The following is a 4,415-nucleotide window of genomic DNA, read 5'->3' as shown; positions in this document are numbered from 1 at the left end:
TGCATGTGAAGTTCATGGAAAGAACATAATTAGGTCTCTAACCTTAGTAACAAGTGGTGGCCGAAACATGTAGAGATGGCTTAGGTTAGCAAGCAACAAAAGAGCATGTGAACCCTAAACATTCATCATTTCTTAGAACATAAGGAACATCTTAAGCATGTTAGGTATAGGTTCCAAGCTTTCTAGGTTCCTTTTCATAACATGGCCAAAACCCATTAAGCCTTTATTTTGGGTTATAAACATCATACAAGCATGAAAAACCCTAACAATTGTCACATCACATTTCATAAAAAACAACTTGAGCATGTTTGATTTAGGTTCTAAGTTCTCTAAGCCTTTAACCCCAACATGGCTGAAACCCTAGCAACATGTTTCTAGGTTACAAGCAACATAAAAATGTTGAACTTCATACCAATATCCCAATACATATCATGAGAAGCACCATAAGTACTTTTAGTCTAAGTTTCAAGCTTCTCAAGCTTTTTAACCTAATGTGGCCGAATCTTGTTAAGCATGGGAATTAGGTTTCTAGTGGCATAATAGTATGAAGGCCATAAGAATTTTCCTAGCATTCATTTCAAGGAATAACATGGACCACTTAGTTTAGAATTTGAGCATCCTAGGTCAAGAAACAAGTGTGGCCGAAAGTTGTAGAACAAGAATTCAAGTTTTAAGCAACATAAGAACATTAGTTTACTTCATATCTTTCCATCAAGAAGATCATAAGTATCTTAGGCTTGATTTAAACTTTCCTAGGATTCAAGTCTCAACATGGCCGAATCATCCTATGCATAAAAGAAATATAGTTCAACTTAACCTAAGATCATGACATGTCATATTAGCTTCATAACTTGTCTTATGAAAATCATAGCATGCTAAATTTTTAGGTTTAAAGCCCTTCTAGGCCCTCAACTCTATCATAGCCGAAAGTTCATGAAGATGGAATCAAGTTTAAATTAACATACAAGTGGGAAAAACATTAACAACACCATCTACCATAAGGTACATATCATAAGGACAAGAGAGCATGCTTTGTTTTAGGTCTAGAGTTCTTCTAGTTCTTTTGTTCTTTCTTGGCCGAAAGTCTAAGCCCATAAACTTATGTTCTAACCAAACATTCTAGCATGAAAATATTAGTTTAACCCCCTTACCATCAAATACATATCATAGGAAACGTCATGAACATACCTAGTTGGTTTTCAAGTTCTTAAAACCTTTCTTATTTTTTTTTTTTTGTTTTGGCCGAAACCCTCATGAAACAAACATAGGTTTTTCTAGCAATATATTTACATGACAATCGTATAGCTATTGTACCACAGGTGAGGGGAACTTACTTCCTTTCGCTTGTGGTTTTTCTTAAGGAGAAGAATATCCTAGGAGCTAAGAAATGAAGGAGCTTTCTCTTCTTGTGTCTCCTTTGGTTTCCTTTGCTTGGAAGGGATAGAACTTGAAGATTTCTTCTCGAAAATTAGTTTTCTTGGAGAAGAAACTTGACTTAGTGTTCGGATCAAGGAGAGGGAAGACCTCTTAGTCTCGGTGAAGAAGAGAAAAGGAGGAAGGAGGAGGAAGAAGGAGAAAATGAGAGATTTACTTTCTTATTTTTCTATTTATTCATCATGAGGGGAATTTATGCCTTCATTTATTCCCTTTCTTAACTCTCCCATGTCTCTTCCCTTGGTTCCCACGAGAATGAGAAGAGGGAGAAGTGAGGAAGGCAACTTGCCTTCTTCTTGTTCCTTCTCTTAACCAAGAGGAAGGAGAGGTAAGCAAATTTGGTTTTCTCTTGCTTCTTGCTTTATTTTATTTTTCTCTCCTTTAACTAACATTTTTATCTCTTCCTATCCATATGTTACTCTCTATCCTAGTGGTGATCATGCCATAAATCTTTCTCCATTGTTTGTGGGAGGTTCAAGGTTCAATCCTTGACCTTCTCCTCTTACCATATTATTATACATCATTTTTTTTTTATCTTCTCTCCTTCTCTTATTCTTTTTTTTTTATTCCTAAGTTCTAGTGGAAATAATTTCTCATGTACTTATAAAAATTCGTGGGTGTTACATAGAATCAATCTCAGGTTAATCTTAAATGATCTGGACCGCTTATCTCAAGATCTGACAGCTGGATCTTCATCCATCTTCATTACAATATGGACGGTCCAGATTAAAGTTGGAGAAAACTTTGTTTCCTTTTACCCATGCGACGGCACAGTGCTGGCAATTCCTCTTCTGTTCGCGACATCTCCTCTCGCGCGGCTAGGGCACACGACCATCTTTTCTATGAACACCGCCTCTTACTCTCCTCCTCTATTCTTTCTCCGGCCTCCTTCCCAAACCCTAGCCACCCTCACTCTCTCCCGTTGCAGTCTCTTTACCTTCCCGTCTCTCCATCCCTTCCTTGGCTTCTTAAGTTATCCGGTCGGTGATCGCTTCCCTAGGCTCTCCTCCTCCCTCTCTTTTGACTCGAAGATCAGACACCAAGAGGGGGAAGTCGCATCCTGCTTCGATGAGGTCTCATGCCAGGACCACCTATTGCAGGCTCAGCGGGAAGAGCAATGGCAGTTTATCCTCGTCAAGCCTTACTTCCTATGCACTAGGTGCCCTACTTTCCCCTCTTCTGAATTCGCATTCGTTACCTATTTGTTGTAAGGATTTCTTCTCCATGTGATTTTGATGATGGTGGTGGTGGATTGAATGACAGTATTGATTTGCGGAGCTTGCAGTCTGAGAATGCGTTCAACGTCATTCCCCCCACCTCCCGCTCCACCATTTACGTTGTGCTCAGATACTATGATCCTCACGTAAGTCTCTTTCTCTGTAGGAAACTGATAAAATAAATTTAAAAAATGTACCTTTCATTGTTGAATAATAACTTTTATTTATCAAATGTTCAATTTTTTTTTTGGGTCTCAGTATTACTACATGGTTTATTTGGATATTTTTTAGGTATATTAGAGAAAACATTTGATCTTAGTAAATAATTGGCATCTAGCTTCTAGTGGTATAATCCTTTCAAAAATTTTAAGTTGTTCTTAAACTTTCTTAATGATGCTCTTTCAATTGTGATTGACACTAAACAATTAAAAGAATAAAAATTATGTCATTCTTGATTATTTTTTATTATGTGGTAGCTAAAAGTTTTTGCACATGTACCAACTATATCTCTTGCATTACATCACAGTGATCTTGGTGATAGAGTTCATGTGATTATCCTATAATTTGTTGGTATAATAATTCTATTTAAACATTAATTTTAGATGCCAATAAGGTATTTAATTCTGTATTTTAGTTGATGGAGACTGGTTTTAGTGACAGTCGGTGCAACTATATGGTAGTTTTTCACTATGGTTCAGTTGTGCTGTTTAATGTTTCTGATCATGAAGCTGATGGGTACCTCAAGATTGTTGAAAAACATGCATCAAGTTTGTTACCAGACATGAGAAAAGATGGTAAGGATTTGCATCATTGCTGGAGTTAGTTTTGGGTGATAGAACTTTGACTGAGTCTGTTTCTCAACATTGTGAATCTATAAACAACTGCATAGAACAGATACTAGTTATCCCAGTCAGACCTTGCCATGTGGACTACAGAAACAATCTTACATGTCATCTGCAAGGCATTTACTTTTCCTATGTTTGCCTTTATGTTTAGTTGATAGTTTTATTCCAGCTGACTCTGTTCTGATGCATCAATTTCTTAACTTTTTTGAAATAAGGTATTGATTTCTTGGATGATAGAAGTTGAGATTGTGAAAATTTCACATGTCGTTTGCTTATTCCTATTGACTTTCATTAAATATTGAGATTTTGGAAATTTTACATGCAGTGTCTTTTCAGATATTTTGAATAGTGAATGGAGGTATTCAGAAACTCCAGCTAAACAGCTCGGATATGGATGATTATAGGAGCAACAACTACATGCTATGTGGTACTGCATCTAAACCTCAAGGGTGTAACTGGAAAGTACTTCGACAAAGAACTATTAAGAAGACTTTGGGATTTAAATGAGAAGATGGTTAAAGCCAATGAGTAAAGAACATTCAAGTCAAGAGGATAAGTAGCATCTATCAAGATTCTTTAAGTTCATGCAATAAGACGTAGTCGATAGGAGTAGTTTTGAGTGTCTCCAAATTAAAATTTCTTTGTATGCAAGTAATTATGTTTGTTATAGAAGTATAAGGATGATAATTTCTATATTGATCTTAGTTGTTTATTTAATAATATGTTATTGATTGAAATATATTTATTTTCATTTATCTTTTATTTGTCTTTGGTATTAAAAGATAATAGTTTAAACTTCTTATCTTTTACTAAAAAAACAACATTTTTTTATGCATTGTGAAACTGTTGTCTTTGCTAAAAAAAGACAATGCTTTTTATGCGTTGTCTTTAACAAAGACAACGCTTTTTATGTATTGTC

This window comes from Zingiber officinale, chromosome 4A (genome assembly GCF_018446385.1).
Source record: "Zingiber officinale cultivar Zhangliang chromosome 4A, Zo_v1.1, whole genome shotgun sequence".
NCBI lineage: Eukaryota > Viridiplantae > Streptophyta > Magnoliopsida > Zingiberales > Zingiberaceae > Zingiber > Zingiber officinale.
This window is presented reverse-complemented; position numbering follows the sequence as displayed.